The 19,643-nt window shown below is 45.0% G+C and overlaps 2 long non-coding RNA genes across 4 annotated transcripts; one reads left to right on the top strand and one right to left on the bottom strand.

Moving 5' to 3' along the window:
• Positions 1 to 4,260: 4,260 nt before the first annotated feature.
• Positions 4,261 to 7,675, top strand: LOC109740716 (uncharacterized). 3 transcript variants are annotated; one of them, XR_012205229.1, is made up of 5 exons: positions 4,261 to 5,150; positions 5,688 to 5,791; positions 6,216 to 6,451; positions 6,964 to 7,149; positions 7,254 to 7,675. It is a non-coding gene; the product is annotated as an uncharacterized lncRNA (long non-coding RNA). The 3 variants fall into 3 exon arrangements; XR_002227410.4 differs by lacking the exon at positions 4,261 to 5,150 and having other exon boundaries at positions 5,504 to 5,791; positions 6,908 to 7,149; XR_002227412.4 differs by lacking the exon at positions 4,261 to 5,150 and having other exon boundaries at positions 5,504 to 5,791.
• Positions 7,676 to 11,321: 3,646 nt separating this feature from the next.
• LOC109740713 (uncharacterized) lies at positions 11,322 to 12,767 on the bottom strand. Its single transcript, XR_002227391.4, has 2 exons — positions 11,926 to 12,767; positions 11,322 to 11,854 (listed from the first exon to the last, which is right to left on the bottom strand). It is a non-coding gene; the product is annotated as an uncharacterized lncRNA (long non-coding RNA).
• Between the last annotated feature and the right edge of the window lie 6,876 nt (positions 12,768 to 19,643).

A 19,643-nucleotide genomic window follows, 5' to 3' on the forward strand; every position in this document is an offset into this window, starting at 1 on the left:
CGGCCTTGGTTGGTGCAGACGGGATGCGCGGCGGCGGCGGCGGAGCTCGGGCTCTGGGGTGTCGAGAGGAGGAAGACGACGGAAAGGGAAGAGTGACGAAGACCTGAGGACCGGGCCTGTTTATAAGGGACGGCTGTTAAGTGGGCGCGAGAAACGAGGAGGCTGAAGACATGATTATCCAGCTGCAGAGGCGACTCGATTTTCGGGATAGTTATTAAGATAAGGATCCGATGAGATACGTTGGACGGAACATGCATTAATGGCGGATGACGTCACAGCAGGTTACCATGAATCCAGAAGATGACATCATGGCGGGTTATAACCTTCGCGCAAACAGAAGCCGAAAGATTTTCTCTTAAGGTATTGAAGATTGACATGAACCGGTTCAAATCAATCTGGGGCCTAATGTTGAGGATATAGCTACTGGTGTAACCCGCCGTAGATGGGCCGGGTTACGTTGCGACAGCTCTTCGTTCAGAAGCCCAAGGACAGGTTAAGGATGGCGGTTTAGTGATAGGTATAAGGCCCAGAGGCTGCTTAAGGCCCGTAGTGGTAAACCGCCGTTGTGGCATGACTTGTAGTGTAAGGCAAGAATAGTTAAGAGTCCGAGCCGGACACAGTTTATGAGCCGGCCGGGACTCTGAGAGCCGCTGGGCGTTAACCTTTCTATATAAAGGGACGACCCGGCGGCGGTTCAGGACAAGTAAGATCAGATCGATAGCCAAGCAGAGCGGTTTAGCTCCTGGTCATCGAAACCCTAAGCAATACCACCTCAACTGGAGTAGGCTTTTACCTTCAACGTAAGGGGCCGAACCAGTATAATCCTCGTGTCCTTTGTCCCGTTTAACCCCTTTAAGCTTCCTAGCGGCGATGGCTCCACGACTAAGTCCTTGCACGAGGACATCTGCCGTGACAATTCCACGACAGTTGCCACTGTTACAATTACTACAAAACTGCTACTGTTACTTTTTCCACCGTTATCGTTACTTCCATACTACTTTGCTATTAAATACTTTGCTGCAGATATTAAGTTTTCCAGGCGTGGTTGAATTGACAACTCAACTGTTAATACTTGAGAATATTCTTTGGCTCCCCTTGTGTCGAATCAATAAATTTGGGTTGAATACTCTACCCTCGAAAACTGTTGCGATCCCCTATACTTGTGGGTTATCAGTGCTCAGCCCATGAGTCATCTTGAGCGATTGGTGTCAATGGACGACCAATGCTAATGAGTTCACTGCTTGTGAGAGTAGGCGATGATACCGACTGGGCCTCGAGCTGAGGAAGGACTACATCATCTTCTACATTGTCTTCATGACCAATGTCTTCAGCTGTGTTGGGGTCAGCAGCTGGAACTTCTTCACTTGCATGAGCCTCTATGGAAGTAGGCTCATGGATCATAAGACGACGCTCTCGGTTGGTTGAAGCAGGAAGAGCGATTGAGATTGGTTCAACATTGAGGGGCTTTGCGGTAGCAGCACACTCTTTCTTTGAAGACTTCGAAGCCTTGGTCTTCAACTTCTTCTTGGAGGGAGCATCATCAAAAGTATCCTTGCTTCCTCTTCCTGGCTTTGGCTTCAGCCTGTCGTGTCTTCTTCATTTCTGAAGCTGCCGAGGGGACCTTTGGCTTCGAGCCAGTCATGCTGGCAGGGAAGACAATGCTAGGTTGTTCCCGCCTTAAAGATTTAGCTTCAACTTCAGTAGACTTCTTGGTTTTCTTGGCAGCCATCTTGGGGTCGATGCCAGGACGCCCAAAAGCCTTTCGCTTCTCTACTTCATTATGGTCTTGAACACATTTCTGCGCATAATACTTCATGCGCTTGCGAGAGCCTTTGGCTTCTTCCCGCTTCTTGTGGAACTCTTCCTTAAGATCATGCCGCATCTTCTTGAAGATTTGCACACCAGCCACACTGAGCTTGGCCATGTGCTTCTTGAAATGAACCTTCTCATGATCAATCTTGTTCTTGAGCTCGATGATTTTCTGAGCCAAGGCCAATTCGTTGGCAATGGCTCCATGGAATGTGACGCTGATGTCCACAGGCAGCTGAAGGTCATCAATACTGATGCTCTTGTCGTCAAACCATTCATCAATGAAGTTGTTCAATATGTCAACATCAAAGAGGGGCAGATCGTTGAAGATCTCCACCTCTTGCTTGCTCTTGATCAGCATCTCTAGAGCTTCATCTCCAAGATCTTCATCACTTGAAAGATCAATGGTGTCTTCCTCGTTGCGCAGAACGGCAGCAGGAGTCAGTTCATGCCCAGAAATCTTCTTGGGCTTCTTGGTCTTCTTTGTCCTCTTGGACACACGAGATAGGTCTTCAGACTGCACACTGGGTTCAGGAGGTGCAATCTTCAATGGCTTCATAGTTGAAGCAGTTGGTGCAGCAGAGGGCTTCGAAACTTTTGTCTTCTTCTTCTTCTTCTTCAGCTTCGGTGGTGCAGGAGCATCTTCGGAGTCTGCGTCATCAGCTGATTGCTCCACTGTGGCCCTTTGAGCTGCAATGTGGGAGAGGAGCCCATCGAGGCTAGTGAAGGGCCCGATGACATTGGGATTGGCATCGCGAGTGCCATCCTGCCTTGGAGCAGACGGACCAGGGTTGAAGTTGAGTCCAAAATCCCTCTTGTTCTTTGCAGCCGACTCCTTTGCGAACTGGTAGTTGCGCTTGAATAGATTGTCGTCACGACACCATAATAAGGATGATGGGTCGGCATTCTCTGGCTTCGGTCCTCGGACCAAGCACGGATAGAAACCTTGAGCAATGGCTTCAGGCTTCGACTTTGGCTGCAGATTCTTGTACAGAATATCGCCCCATGGGCGTTTGATGGCGTTCTTCTCAGCATATTCGACAGTGACGAAGTTGTACTTGAACCACTGTTCTGCCCAATATCTTCGAATCCATTGGATCCGGGTCTTGCGCTGATTGTAGTTCTCCTCTGGATCTGTTTTGTATAGTTTATGCAGATCCGGAGGCAGATCTAGAGCTGTATTGCCTCGGCGTTGCCTGCCACCTTTCCTAGCAGACTTATCTGTGGCCATGATATTCAAGAAGATAGGCTTCAGAACAGTGAAAGGCTTCCGTCTACTGGTTAGACAAGAACTGGCTTCGGGAGAGTGAATATGATGCTGTAAGAACTCTGCAAATGAATGCAGACTATGAGAACCAAAGGATTCTCCCATGGACATGTACCTGTGACAGCATTAAAGGTGCGAGGGAAGGGGAAGAGGTCATACGCATTCTCAGATGATTTTGAAGATAAATCAGTTTGAAGACATTGACCTCATAGAGCGAAGACATTCACTTATTTGAAGAGAGTTGGTTCCAGATTTGTACGAATCCATGAATAAGTACACGTGAGGAATCTAACTAGTTATGAAGCATAAGTGAATATCCTTTGCATGATATGAGATGCAGACAGAGACAGATCCAGATTTGGAAGTATAGAAACCACTTTTGGTGGAAGTGGATGGATTTGACGGATCAAAAAGGACAGTAAAAAGTGAGATTTAATTACCGCTGACGAACTGCTAGACGAGGCAGAGAAAGAAGCCGAGCAGTTCAATCTCCCGCGCCCTAACTTGGCGACGGAAGACACCTACGGCGGCGGCGGAGAGGACGAGATCCGCGGCCGGCGTGAGGACGGCGTCGAAGAAGTCGCGGCAGCTAAGCGCTTCGTCTCCAGCGTCGACGCGAGATAGCGGAGGCGCTAGGGTTTGAGCGAGGTTGCGAGGTGGAAGAAGAGATAATGACCGCGCGGGGCGAGTATTTATAAGGTGGAAGGCTGTATCGCGTAATTACGCAGGTGCCCTTGGTGGTTCACATCTAATGGACACGTGGCATGCATGCAACTCATTGAAAGTTGTTCCATGTTCCCACGCATGCCTGGTTTGTCGGGTGGTCGTTCCGGCTTCTCCGGGATTCAGGCAAAAGAGATATATCATTGGAAGCTGTTTTAAATGTGTGTCTCTATATTTTCAGCTGACAAGGATGCATTGAAGACATTCGACAGGTTTCAATAGAATGCATATGACTTAGATAGATAGAGTTTGAGGAAGAAGCAAGCACAGAAGGGGTTAGGGTCCGATCACATTCACTTAGTTCGGAGAAATGGCAAATTCGAAGACGTAGCTATAAGTGAATGCTGTAGAGGACAGAACACTATATATAGGACATGGCTATTCTGTTACCCTCGGGCCCTATATATATATATATATATATATATATATATATATATATACAAGCCGACGGTGATTTCCCCGCTGGAAAAGAGAAAAAGCAAACGACCCACTAACCCCACCGTTCCCACTTATCTCCCTCGATCCCGACCACCCCACGCGCGCCCCGCCGCCTCCTATCTCCGGCGACGCGCCGTGCCCCTGCCTCCCACCTCCGGCGCCGCGCCGCGCCCCCCGCCTCCAACCTCCGGCGCCGCGCCGCGCCCCCCGCGTTCCACATCCGGCGACCCGCCGCACCCCCCGCCCGGCTCCCTCCCCGGCGACGCGCCGCCGCCCGGCCTCCTCCCCAGTGCGCCACCGCCCGGCTCCCTCCCGGTGACGCGCCTCTAGACTCCCTCTTTCCCCGCCAATGTACGCTGCGTGACCCGAGCGCCCGGCTGCCGCATACGAGGTTGCGCGCCACCGCCGGCCCAACCGTCTCCGTCTGGATCCCCCGCCTCCCACCGTGGCTCCTCGCCGCCACCATGGGATCCCAGCCGGCAGCCTCCCCTGAGCGCCCCGTGCCCGGCTGCCTCGCTTCCATCACCGGTCATCGCCCCTCCACCATGCCTCCTCCCACAACCCCGATCCAGTTCCAGCGACCTCCACCAGGATGCACGTCGGTCTCGCCGTGGTCACATCGGCAGTCCAACTGGTCAATCCGTGGCCGGTCGCTCAAAGTGCTGCGTTTAGGCCACCCCGTGCTCCACCCCTGGGCCTAGCTCAGCTTTCTTCCTCCCATGCTATCTCTCATCTGCCTACTTGTCCTGCTCTGTTCCATCTCCTGAACTGTTGATCATGCATCAACTCTCTCGCTATGTGGTGTTCTTGCTCCCTCTCTCGTAGCTACAACATGGTCACAGACTAGTTGATGGATCCAAAAAATGATTATGGATAATTGTTGTTCTGATCTCTAGTTTCTATGATCTGATGGGTAAGATTCTCTCTCTCATGCTCTCTCTCTCTCTCTCTCTCCTCATCCCTTGTAGTTTGTGTGAACTGATAGTTTAGACTCGATGAAATCCGATGTTTGTAGTTTGTGTGTACTGATAGTTGAAACTATGAATTCCATGCTTTGTAGTTTGTATGAACTGATAGTTAAGACTCGATGAACTCCATGCTTTGTAGTTTGTGTGAACTAATATTTGAGACCTCAAAGAGTTGTCCATCTCGACTCGGTGAACTCATAGCTGATAGTTTTGTGAAGTGAAAATTCTTCTTCAAGTTCTTGTGGTATTTGATACTTTGTGAGCTGATAGCTGATACTTTGAGATGGATGTATTATTAGGCTGTGAAAATTATGTCAGATATGTGCAGTTTAATGGATGAGTGTTATCTAGATCCTTTTAATCTGAAGGTAGTTGCACTACTAAAGAAAGTAAAATAATTAGTATTTTCTATAGACAAGAAATGGGCATTTGGCTCAGTAATCGTCCATTACTAGAGGTATTGTCACTTGACCATTGTCCAGAACTAGTTTCAATTCGTGGACTACCGGCACTTGCAAAATCAAAGAGGCTGACCATATCAAAGTGCCCAAAGTTGAAGCAAAGGAGATGAGATGCTACAAAAAAGGTACATATGCTAACAGTAGTTTTACCTTCCAGCCTTTACTCCGCTCTGGTCTGAAGTTTCTGAAAGCAAATCATTAACTTGAAACTCCCCACCTCTTCAACGGGTCTAGCCATAGTTGCAGGCAGCAGAGGATAAAAAATGCATGGATTAATTGGAACAAATCACACATAGGCTATGCGCTACGGATCACACACACACATATTAGCAAAATGTGCTATAGATTAGATCGATTGATACCTCCTAGTGTACTATTTCTGTAACTGTATTTGGTCTGCACTTATAGGATTTAGGGAAGTACTGCAAAAATGTCTTGCATTTAGTTACAGAGGTAGTATCCGATAAACAACATCAGTTCTCATATAAATGTCTTGCATTTAGTTACCAATATAATTCATGTTTGTTCTGACTTCTTGTTTCTCTAAAGCGGCCAAATCCCGGTGCACCTGGTAGTTCAAACTTACACCAGATTGCTGGTGACCAACTGCCCCGCCTCTACAAGCTCCTCGGGGATGACATGGTAGTAGCTGGGATCCCCTACAGTGGCCAAATCTCGGTGCACCCAGCCGCCGGTCGTGATCCCCTCTACTCAGGCTCCACTTCGAGGCACCGTCAGTCCACAGGAGCAGGGGCGGTGTGCTCATCAACAAAAAAGAACAGAAGGTATTGTGCTTGGAAACTTAAAATTCTGTACACATTTGGGAAACAGAAGTTGTAGCTTCTTTCATCAAAGTTCAAAACGAATAATATATTCAGTTCAACTTGTTCTAGCAAACCATGTGCGAGACACCATAGAATGAAAATGTTGTTGCGTTGCCAGGTCTCCAATTTGTTCAACTACAAATAAATTACATCCGTTCGACTACATATATTACACTAGTTCAACTGAGTGCGTCACACCAATTGACCTAAGTTTTACATATGTATCACTTAAGAAAAAACTGTAGATTTTGATGATGCAAGCTTAGTTCTTTTTTCTATTTCCTGTAAGTTCAAGTGATCAATTGCTATAAGGTGGCGGGTTGTTTACTCAAGCAGTTAGTGAATTATGTTCATGGCCAGCGAGATGCTCATCATTTACCACATCCATCTCTACTGAATTATGTTCATCTCTTTCAGTTCATCTTTGAAATTTTGGTCCATTTTCTTTTTGCGGGATGCATAAAAAATCAAAGGTAGCAGCTCAAAAAGATGAATATTGGAAGCCCATTGCCGGGTTGTGGATGGGTATGACTTGAATCAGTAGCAGGCCTGTAACTGAATCATTCCGCACCACTTTTGTGTCTGTGTGGCTTGACGTGCAGCCCGCCGGCTCAGTCGTGTACGTCCAGACAAGACACTGGTGCAATTTAATGCATGAAGTAAGCCCAACAATTCAGTTTTCATTTTCTGAATTTTTTGAACTTGCTGCCACTTAACTTACTATTATATTTCTGTATTTAAGAAATACCACCCTTTTCGTTAGTTGCAGTATGTGTTCGAGAGTGGATGAACCCATACCTGAAGGCTCTAGGCTCCGACTACAGCAACAGTGTCAAATTCGCCATGGCCGGCTCAACGGTGTCCCGCGGCATCTCCCAATTCCCTGAACATCCAGGTCGATCCGTTCATCTACTACAAGCACAGATCCCTAGAGCTCTAAAATTCCGTATCAGGTATTTTTTTCATCGGTTCTAAAATTCCCAGAGCATCAGTCCAACGACGTATCGGGGTATACTGTGTTGCTCCTGCGATTTTTTGTATGCTTGTATGTACAAAAAAATGGTACAGTTACTGCTTTGATGTGTCGTGGTGCGAATGTTGTTGATGTTCAAAGTTTGTGCAGAGAAAGACTTCAAAAACTCGAGTCGCTGATGGAATGAATTACTAGAAGTTCAAATTTTCTAATATCTACAGTACTGGTAGTTCGTTTTGCAACTAATCCCGACTGTATAATTCATTTTGCTAATAAATATTCTTCTACATGTCTTTACGTCGGCCGTAGAACATGTATTCCTTTTGGAAGTTAAGTCAATGTATTTCATCTCTTTGATCGGATTAATGCTTGATTTTGGTGATGGCAATTTGTATCTCTGATATCCTGAAATGAGTTGGTAACTTAGAATTGTTTTTGCTAGCTTTGAAATTGTAAAAACACAACAAGTTCACAATTTAAAAAGCTTAAAAAAAAGAAACCACACGGAAATTTAAATGGTAAAAGTTCAACTCGTAAAATGAGAGAAGTCCATAACATCGTTGGAAAAAATGTTAGTTAAAAAAACACACAAAACATTTTCTTTAAAAAAATTATCATTCAGTTCAACGATATAAACCATGCAAGTTCGGGGACGATGATACCATGAATCGTTGAAAAGTTACGAGAAAAACCATACAAAAAAATAGAGTAAAGTCTAGTATGTGAAAACACGCTCAGTACAAATCCATACGGACATCCGTTCAGGTACTCCTTTTTTGGAACCTTTCAAAATTACTCTATGAAAAAAACATCAGTACAAACGCACACGTAGATCAGTACAAGTACTCTATTTTTTGTATGCTTGTATGTAAAAAAAATGGTACAGTTACTGCTTTGATGTGTCGTGGTGCGAATGTTGTTGATGTTCAAAGTTTGTGCAGAGAAAGACTTCAAAAACTCGAGTCGCTGATGGAATGAATTACTAGAAGTTCAAATTTTCTAATATCTACAGTACTGGCAGTTCGTTTTGCAACTAATCCCGACTGTGTATAATTCATTCTGCTAATAAATATTCTTCTACATGTCTTTACGTCGGCCGTAGAACATGTATTCCTTTTGGAAGTTAAGTCAATGTATTTCATCTCTTTGATCGGATTAATGCTTGATTTTGGTGATGGCAATTTGTATCTCTGATATCCTGAAATGAGTCGGTAACTTAGAATTGTTTTTGCTAGCTTTGAAATTGTAAAAACACAACAAGTTCATAATTTAAAAAGCTTAAAAAAAAGAAACCACACGGAAATTTAAAGGGTAAAAGTTCAACTCGTAAAATGAGAGAAGTCCAGAACATCGTTGGAAAAAATGTTAGTTAAAAAAACACACAAAACATTTTCTTTAAAAAAATTATCATTCAGTTCAACGATATAAACCATGCAAGTTCGGGGACGATGATACCATGAATCGTTGAAAAGTTACGAGGAAAACACACAAAAAAATAGAGTAAAGTCTAGTCTGTGAAAACACGCTCAGTATAAATCCATACAGACATCCGTTCAGGTACTCCTTTTTTGGAACCTTTCAAAATTACTCTATGAAAAAACATTAGTACAAACGCACACGTAGATCAGTGCAAGTACTCTATTTTTTAGACGGAAAAACATCACGACGTGTCTCACCGTATTCAAAATTACTCATCAACGATTGCGAATTTGATAAAACGTTCAACATGACTAAGTTTCGCATTTTCGATAGCTATCCAACGGTATATTATTTGCCCCATTTCGACAAACTTTTTTAAAAAATCACGTTCAAAATCAAATTTGACCGTATTCGAATTCGTTTTTAAACTGTAAGGAATTAGAAAATCATTTCTATACGAAAAAGTTGCACATTTTTCATAGCTTTCCAACGCCGTATCATTTGCGTCAATCCGACAAACCGTTTGAAAAAACGCGAAAATACGTTTCGCCTAGAATTTCACCGTTTTTCAAATTACTTTTAAATTGTATATAATTTTAAAAAACAGTAGATACATGGAAGATGCGGATTTTTACCAGCTTTCCAACGCCATCTTATTTTCTCAATTCCAACAAACCGTTTGAAAATTGAGTCCAAAATACGATTCACGTTCTCGGTTTTGAAAAAAAAAACGGTTTTTGCAAAACTGCTCTTAAACCGTGATGATTTTGCAAAAAATTCATATATATATTTGTAATGTAGATGTAAATAGCTTTCCAACGATATATTATACGCCCCATTCCGACGAAAAGACAATCAGTTCGACGAGATGAAACTCATCAGTACAACCGCCTGAAACCATCAGTTCAAATAGGGTAACAGAATAATATTCTGTTACGCGAAACAAAATAGCCCAGATATATTAGCAGAATAACTATTCTGATAACACTTTCGCACTGCATGCTCAACGCAAGTGCACGTCATTGTTTGAACCAAATGTGCTGCAGTACTCAGGCGAGTGAACTTCGCGTCGGAAAAAACTGCACGCTTGTGATTTTTTGGTACCTTTTTTGCTCTAGTTTTTTAACCGTTTGTCGGAATGAGGCGTGTAATATACCGTTAAAAAGCTATGGATTAGGCGCAACTTCGCCATGTTGAACACTTTTCAAGACTCCTCACGGTTTAAGAGCAGTTTCGAAAATGATACGGCCCACGACGAGTTGCAGCGAGCGTTTTTTCACGTTTTTTTTAACCGCTCGTCGGAATGAAGCAAATGATACACCGTTGGAAAGATATCGTCGAGGCGCATTTTTTTTCATATCTATTATTTTCTCTAATTCATTATGGTTTAAGAGTAGTTTCAAATTTACTAAATCGCGGAATTCGGTTTTTCAATTTTTTTTAAATTTTTGGTACTGTTTTCGCTCCAGTTTTTTAACCGTTTGTCTAAACGATGCGTGCGATACGCCGTTGAAAAGCTATGGACGAGGCGCAACTTTCATATGTGGTAATGTTTTTGAGATTTCTTACGGTTTTAAGTTAATTTTAGAAATCGTGCTGCGGACGACGAGTGGCAGCGGCGGTTTTTCGCTAAATTTTTCCGAACCGCTGGTCGAAATGATTCAAGTCATACGCCGTTGGAAAGATATCAATGAGACACAACTTTTTCATGTAGAACACTCTCTCTAATTCCTTACGGTTTAAGAGCGGTTTTGATTTTACCAAAAAGAGGACACTCTATTTTTCGCGAGACCAAAATCGTCGCGTGTACTTCATCGGATAGAAGAACGCACTGCTTCAAACGGAAAACCGCACTGCAGCAGGCAGTCAAGTGAACTTCATGATTTCTTTTGTCAGACATGAACTTTCTCGCACAAGTTTTTGTTGTCTTTTTTTCACCTTTTTTTTTTGAACGAGAGTGGACCGCAACACTCCCGAAAGTGAACCGTAACACTACCCAAAGTGATCCTCATGAGTTCTTGTTGTCTTTTTTTATACTTATTAATTTTTTACGCGCGTTGACCAAGCGAGTGGACCTTTCATCGGACAGAAGAACGCACTGCTTCAAACGGAAAACCGCAGTGCAGCAGGCAGTTAAGTGAACTTCATGATTTCTTTTTGTCGAACATGAACTTTCTCCTCACAAGTTTTTGTTGTCTTTTTTTCACCTTTTTTTGAACGAGAGTGGGCCGCAACACTCCCGAAAGTGAACCGCAACACTACCCAAAGTGAACCTCATGAGTTTTTGTTGTCTTTCTTTTAGTACTTATTAATTTTTTACGCGCGTTGACCAGGTGAGTGGACCACAGGGACTGAGCGAGTGAACTACATCTAATATAGAAGCGAGCTTCATTTTGAGATCTTTTTTGTTTTGTGTTTACCAAGTGGACAACGGAGGAGTTTTACATACAAAATCTGCACTCCCCACCAGCAAAATCACGGTAGTGAGCTGTAGTTTTTTACAATGAACTAATGAAGTGCACTTTTCAACAAAAGCAAAATTGAGTAATGGGGCATCCAATAGAACTGCATCACTTCATCTTTTCCTGCAATAATGAGTAAAATGAACCTCAATAGCAAACCATAGCGGACTTCGTTTGCACTTTTTTTCTCTTCAGAAATCACAAAGTCAGTGAAGTGCAGAAGAGCACTGCCGAACAACATGGCATGCCTAGTCCTACTGCATAGTGGAGGCCACCAAACTGCCTGGGGAGTCGTCTGCTCGCCCGTCGGTGGAGAAGCAGAGTACCTCCCTCTCGTAGTTGCTAGCCTGCGCTAGACCAGAGCCTCCCCCGACGCCTGCGCGTGTAGTAGCCGCCGGTGGGTGGAGTTTGGCAGCGGCGAGGGAGAGAGCATAGATCCGTCCCCTGGCGTAGCGGTGGCCGAGGGATCCCAGCCATGGTTGTCGTGGCCTCCCCGCCCTGCTGCCTGCACTAGAAAATGATTTTTTTTCAGTGAATCACATAGCGAACTGCAAGAAAGGAAGAGAGAATCAGGGCACTACTAGATGCTTTGTTGTTCGAAGAAGAATAGAAGGAAGAAGGGCGCCTTGATGGTAAACATCGTCGCAAATCTCGCCTGAAAGGTGGAGCTGGAGAGGATCCCACCGGAGGTATGGACTGCGCGCGGGAGGGACCGGAGAGGATGCAAGGGAGGCTCGGCCGCGGTCGGTTCCAGGCGGCGGGGGAGTGGTTCGCGTCATGGCCGCACCGCGCCGCGGGGGGAGGGGGGGCTAGCGGCCGAACCATGGTGGCTCGCTGTGGTTCGGATCTAACAACGAGGGGCCTCGTCGGAGGTTGCGGCGCTCGCACCAGCGTGGAGGGGTCGTGGCCGCTTTGGATCCGGCGTAGGGGAGGGTGGGGCGGCACTGGAAAGGCCGCGGCCGCATCGGATCTGGTGAAGGGGAGGGTGGGACGGCGCGGGAGGGGCCGCGGCCACGTTGGATCTGGCGAAGGGGAGGGTGGGACGGCGCGGGAGGGGCGGGGACGGCGCGAGGCAGGCTGGGGCGCGATGGCCGGCGGCGTCGTGGCTCCGGGCTCAGAGGAAGGTGGCAGGAGGGGACGGTGGTTGGGTTATGGGCAATGGGTCGGGGGAGGAAGAAGGTTGGAGGTGGGGCATGGACACGGGGAGCGGGAGGAGGTGGAGGGATCGAGGCTGGAGTGGGGGAGATGGGCCGGTGGGGTGGGTTTTTTTGGTGCATGCAGTTTGCGCCGGGTCGATTGAGTGGGTTAGGTGGGGTGTTAGCAGAATAACGAATTTGTTAGTAGAATAAGGCTCTTAAGGGTGTTATTAGAATAGACCCACCCTATATATATATCTCAAAAGACTAAATCAACATTGAGAAGATAAACCATGAAGATAAATTAATGTTGAAGACAAACCAAATGCGAAGTTAATGCAATCATGACGCCAAAAGAAAATCTTCGAGAAAGTTTGGTGGTGGCGTTACCCACCGTATAAGAAGTATTTGACCCAGACACGGCGCACAATTATCATGGCGCTCCAAAGTCAAATTCCACATTAATGTATTCACACTTAGAGTGTATGTCTTCATTGATTGAAGATATACGTTACTCTGTGTGTTGCACATTTAAGTCATCAACATGCATCAGCGTTAGGATGTGTGTCCAATCACAGGACATTTGAGGATTCTAAGATATTTAGCTCACACCGCAACTTGCAAAACCTTTTCTCATCTAAGGGCTTTGTGAAGATATCTGCCAATTGCTCTTCAATGTTGACGTGAATGATATCAATATCTTCCTTCATGACATGATCTCTGAGAAAGTGATGGCGGATCTGAATGTGCTTTGTCTTCGAGTGTTGAACTAGGTTGTTGGCAATCTTGATGGCGCTTTCATTGTCGCAGTAGAGTGGCACATGCTTCAGGTGGATGCCATAGTCCTTGAGAGTTTGCTTCATCCATAGAAGCTGAGCGCAACAAGATCCAGCAGCAATGTATTCAGATTCAACAGTAGAGAGGGATACACAATTCTGCTTCTTTAAAGACCAACAGACAAGAGATCGTCCAAGAAAGTGACATGTTCCTCATGTGGACTTGCGATCAACCTTGTCACCATCATAATCAGCATATGAGAATCTAACTAGATCAAACCCTGAGCCCTTTGGATACCATAATCCTAGTGTTGGGGTGTAAGCCAAATATCGAAGAATTCGCTTCACAGCTAAGTGATGCGATTCCTTTGGTGCCGCTTGAAATCGAGCACACATGCAAACGCTAAGCATTATATCTGGCCTAGATGCACATAAATAGAGTAAAGAACCAATCATGGAGTGGTATACCTTTTGATCGAACTCTTTACCATTGTCGTCGGGACCCAATTGACCTTTGGTTGGCATTGGCGTCGTGTACCCTTTGCAGTCTTGCATTCCAAACTTCTTCAAGCAATCTTTGAGATATTTTTCTTGTGAAATGAAGATGCCATTGCTCTGCTGATGGATTTGAAGACCGAGGAAGAATTTCAGCTCACCCATCATGGACATCTGATATTGCTCTTGCATCATATGCCCAAACTCATCACTGTATCTCTTGTCAGTGCAGCCGAAGATAATGTCATCCACGTAGATTTGGCATACAAACAGTTCACCATCATATGTCTTCGTGAAGAGAGTGGGATCTAGAGAACCAGGTTTGAAGCCTTTGCTCTTCAGGAAGTCTTTGAGTGTGTCATACCAAGCTCGAGGTGCTTGTTTGCGGCCATACAGTGCCTTGTTGAGCTTGTATACCATGATAGGATGCTTTGGGTCTTCAAAGCCAGGTGTTTGAGCAACATACACTTCTTCTTCAATTTTTCCGTTGAGAAAGGCACTCTTTACATCCATTTGGTACAGAAGAATGTTGTTGTGGTTGGCATAGGCTAGCAGAATGCGAATAGCTTCAAGCCTAGCCACATAAGCAAATGTTTCATCGAAGTCAATCCCTTCAACTTGAGTGTAACCTTGAGCAACAAGACGAGCTTTGTTTCTGACAACTTGACCATGCTCATCTTGTTTGTTGTGATAGATCCATTTGGTGCCAATGATATTGTGCTTGCGAGGATCAGGACGCTTTACTAGTTCCCAAATATTGTTCAGCTCAAACTGTTGAAGCTCTTCTTGCATAGCTTGAATCCATTCAGATTCCATGAAGGCTTCATCAACCTTTTTGGGTTCAGATATAGAGACAAATGCAAAGTGCCCACAGAAATTTGCTAGCTGTGTTGCTCTTGAGCGACCAGGTGCATTGATGCTATCAATTATCTTCTCAATTTGTACTTCATTTGCAACTCGAGGATGAACTGGACAAAGATTTTGCCCTTGCTGATCATAATCTTCATCTTCAGCATCGACTTCAGGCTGAGCAGTGTCTTCGGGTTGATTAGGTGCAGAAATGATGATTTCCTCTTCAGCCTGTGCCTCTGAAGGTATGATTTCTCCAGTACCCATAAGCTTGATAGATTCACTTGGTGAGGCTTCATCTAGCACATTTGGCAGGTGCTCTCTTTGCGAGCCGTTAGTCTCATCGAACCGCAGATCCACAGTTTCAACCACTTTATAGTGAAAGAGGTTGAAGACTCTGTAGGAGCGCGAATCCTTTCCGTAGCCAAGCATAAAACCTTCATGTGCTTTCGGTGCAAATGAAGTGTGATGTGGATCCTTGATCCAGCTGAAGGAAATATGCCCTAGAGGCAATAATAAAGTTGTTATTTATATTTCCTTATATCATGATAAATGTTTATTATTCATGCTAGAATTGTATTAACCGGAAACTTAGTACATGTGTGAATACATAGACAAACAGAGTGTCCCTAGTATGCCTCTACTAGACTGGCTCGTTAATCAAAGATGGTTAAGTTTCCTAGCCATAGACATGTGTTGTCATTTGATGAACGGGATCACATCATTAGAGAATGATGTGATGGACAAGACCCATCCGTTAGCTTAGCACTATGATCGTTTAGTTTATTGCTATTGCTTTCTTCATGACTTATACATGTTCCTATGACTATGAGATTATGCAACTCCCGAATACCGGAGGAACACCTAGTGTGCTATCAAATGTCACAACGTAACTGGGTGATTATAAAGATGCTCTACAGGTGTCTCCGATGGTGTTTGTTGAGTTGGCATAGATCGAGATTAGGATTTGTCACTCCGATTGTCGGAGAGGTATCTCCGGGCCCTCTCGGTAATGCACATCACTATAAGCCTTGCAAGCAATGTGACTAATGAGTTAGTTGCGGGATGATACATTACAGAACGAGTAAAGAGACTTGCCGGTAACGAGATTGAACTAGGTATGGTGATACCGACGATCGAATCTCGGGCAAGTAACATACCGATGACAAAGGGAACAACGTATGTTGTTATGCGGTTTGGCCGATAAAGATCTTCGTAGAATATGTAGGAGCCAATATGAGCATCCAGGTTCCGCTATTGGTTATTGACCGGAGATGTGTCTCGGTCATGTCTACACAGTTCTTGAACCCGTAGGGTCCGCACGCTTAACGTTCGGTGACGATTTGTATTATGAGTTTATGTGATTTGATGTCCGAAGATTGTTCGGAGTCCCGGATGAGATCACGGACATGACGAGGAGTCTCGAAATGGTTGAGACATAAAGATTGATATATTGGACCATGTTATTCGGACACCGGAAGTGTTCCGGATAGTTTCGGGTAAAACTGGAGTGCCGGAGGGGTTACCGGAACCCCCCGGGGGAACTAATGGCCCCCCTTGGAGTCCGAATTGGACAAGGGAAGGGGGGCGGCACTCCCCTTTCCTACTCCCTCTCCCTCTCCTTCCTTCCCCCTATCTCCCTCTTGGTGGAATCCTACTAGGAATTGGAGTCCTAGTAGGACTCCCCTCCTTGGGCGCGCCCCTTAGGGCTGGCTGGCCTCCTCCCTCCCTCCTTTATGTACGTGGGGAGGGGGGCACCCTAGAACACACAAGTTGATCTTTTAGGCATGTGCAGTGCCCCCTCCACAGAAACACACCTCGGTCATATCGTCGTAGTGCTTAGGCGAAGCCCTACGCCGGTAACTTCATCATCACCGTCACCATGCCGTCGTGCTGACTAAACTCTCCCTCGGCCTCAACCGGATCAAGAGTTCGAGGGACATCACCGAGCTGAACGTGTGCAGATCGTGGAGGTGCCGTACGTTCGGTACTTGGATCGGTTGGATCGCGAAGACGTTCGACTATATCAACCGCGTTACTAAACGCTTCCGCTTTCGGTCTACGAGGGTACGTGCACACACTCTCCCCGCTCGTTGCTATGCTTCTCCTAGATAGATCTTGCGTGATCGTAGGAATTTTTTTGAAATACTACGTTACCCAACAGTGGCATCCGAGCCAGGTTTATGCGTAGATGTCATATGCACGAGTAGAACACAAAGAGTTGTGGGCGATAATAGTCATACTGCTTACCAGCATGTCATACTTTGATTCGGCGGTATTGTTGGATGAAGCGGCCCAGACCGACATTACATGACCGCGTTCATGAGACTGGTTCTACCACCGTGCTTCGCACACAAGTGGCTAGTGGGTGTCTGTTTCTCCAGCTTTAGTTGAATCGAGTTTGACTACGCCCGGTCCTTGTTGAAGGTTAAAACAGCACACTTGACGAAAAATCATTGTGGTTTTGATGCGTAGGTAAGAACGATTCTTGCTAGAAGCCCGTAGCAGCCACGTAAAACTTGCAACAACAAAGTAGAGGACGTCTAACTTGTTTTTGCAGGGCTTGCTGAGATGTGATATGGTGAAGACGTATGATATATAAATTGTTGTATGAGATGATCATGTTTTGTAACAGTTATCGGCAACTGGCAGGAGCCATATGGTTATCGCTTTATTGTATGAAATGCAATCGCCATGTAATTGCTTTACTTTATCACTAAGCGGCAGCGATAGTCGTAGAAGAAATAGTTGGCGAGACGACAATGATGCTTCGATGGAGATCAAGGTGTCAAGCCGGTGACGATGGTGATCATGACGGTGCTTTGGAGATGGAGATCAAAGGCACAAGATGATGATGGCCATATCATATCACTTATTTGATTGCATGTGATGTTTATCTTTTTATGCATCTTATTTTGCTTAGTACGTCGGTAGCATTATAAGATGATCTCTCACTAAATTTCAAGGTATAAGTGTTCTCCCTGAGTATGCACCGTTGCGACAGTTCGTCGTGCTGAGACACCACATGATGATCAGGTATGATAAGCTCTACGTTCACATACAACGGGTGCAAGCCAGTTTTGCAGACGCAGAATACTCGGGTTAAACTTGACGAGCCTAGCATATGCAGATATGGCCTTGGAACACTGAGTCCGAAAGGTCAAGCGTGAATCATATAGTAGATATGATCAACATAGTGATGTTCACCATTGAAAACTACTCCATCTCACGTGATGATCGGACATGGTTTAGTTGATATGGATCACGTGATCACTTAGATGATTAGAGGGATGTCTATCTAAGTGGGAGTTCTTAAGTAATATGATTAATTGAACTTTAATTTATCATAAACTTAGTACCTGATAGTATTTTGCATGTCTATGTTGTTGTAGATCAATGGCCCGTGCTATTGTTCCGTTGAATTTTAATGCGTTCCTAGAGAAAGCTAAGTTGAAAGATGATGGTAGCAACTACACGGACTGGGTCCGTAACTTGAGGATTATCCTCATTACTGCATAGAAGAATTACGTCCTGGAAGCACCGCTAGGTGCAAGACCCGCTGCAGGAGCAACGCCGGACGTTATGAATGCCTGGCAGAGCAAAGCTGATGACTACTTGATAGTTCAGTGTGCCATGCTTTACGGCTTAGAACCGGGACTTCAACGACGTTTTGAACATCATGGAGCATATGAGATGTTCCAGGAGTTGAAGTTAATATTTGAAGCAAATGCCCGGATTGAGAGATATGAAGTCTCCAATAAGTTCTACAGCTTCAAAATGGAGGAGAATAGTTCTGTCAGTGAACATATACTCAAAATGTCTGGGTACCACAATCACTTGACTCAACTGTGAGTTAATCTTCCGGTTGATAGTGTCATTGACAAAGTTCTTCAATCACTGCCACCAAGATACAAAAGCTTCGTGATGAACTATAATATGCAAGGGATGGATAAGACAATTCCCGAGCTCTTCGCGATGCTAAAGGCTGCGGAGGTAGAAATCAAGAAGGAGCATCAAGTGTTGATGGTTAACAAGACCACTAGTTTCAAAAAGAAGGGCAAAGGGAAGAAGGGGAACTTCAAGAAGAACGGCAAGCAAGTTGTTGCTCAAGTGAAGAAGCCCAAGTCTGGATCTAAGCCTGAGACTGAGTGCTTCTACTGCAAAGGGACTGGTCACTGGAAGCGGAACTGCCCCAAGTATTTGGCAGATAAGAAGGATGGCAAAGTGAAAGGTATATTTGATATACATGTTATTGATGTGTACCTTACTAATGCTCGTAGTAGCGCCTGGGTATTTGATACTGGTTCTGTTGCTCATATTTGCAATTCGAAACATGGGCTACGGATTAAGCGAAGATTGGCTAAGGACGAGGTGACGATGCGCGTGGGAAATGGTTCCAAAGTCGATATGATTGCCGTCGGCACACTACCTCTACATCTACCTTCGGGATTAGTTTTAGACCTGAATAATTGTTATTTGGTGCCAGCGTTAAGCATGAACATTACATCTGGATCTTGTTTGATGCGAGACGGTTATTCATTTAAATCAGAGAATAATGGTTGTTCTATTTATATGAGTAATATCTTTTATGGTCATGTACCCTCGATGAGTGGTTTATTTTTATTGAATCTCGATAGTAGTGATATACATATTCATAGTATTGAAGCCAAAATATATAAGTTTAATAATGATAGTGCAACTTATTTGTGGCACTGTCATTTAGGTCATATTGGTGTATAGTGCATGAAGAAACTCCATACTGATGGGCTTTTGGAATCACTTGATTATGAATCACTTGATACTTGCGAACCATGCCTCGCACTACTGGAATCAGCTTCTTTGCCGTCTGCCATGATCCCGGACGGCAAACTTCTTTGCCGTCTGTCAGCAGACGGCAAACTGTCCGTCTGAACACATGCCAGCAAAGGCCTTCTTTGCCGTCTGCTTCCTAGAAACGGACGGCAAAGGATTGTGCCGTCCGCCATCCGAGGCCAGCAGACGACAAAGATAACGGACGACAGTGGGGTGGGGTGAGAGCCGTTA

This window comes from Aegilops tauschii, chromosome 3 (assembly GCF_002575655.3).
Source record: "Aegilops tauschii subsp. strangulata cultivar AL8/78 chromosome 3, Aet v6.0, whole genome shotgun sequence".
Lineage (NCBI taxonomy): Eukaryota > Viridiplantae > Streptophyta > Magnoliopsida > Poales > Poaceae > Aegilops > Aegilops tauschii.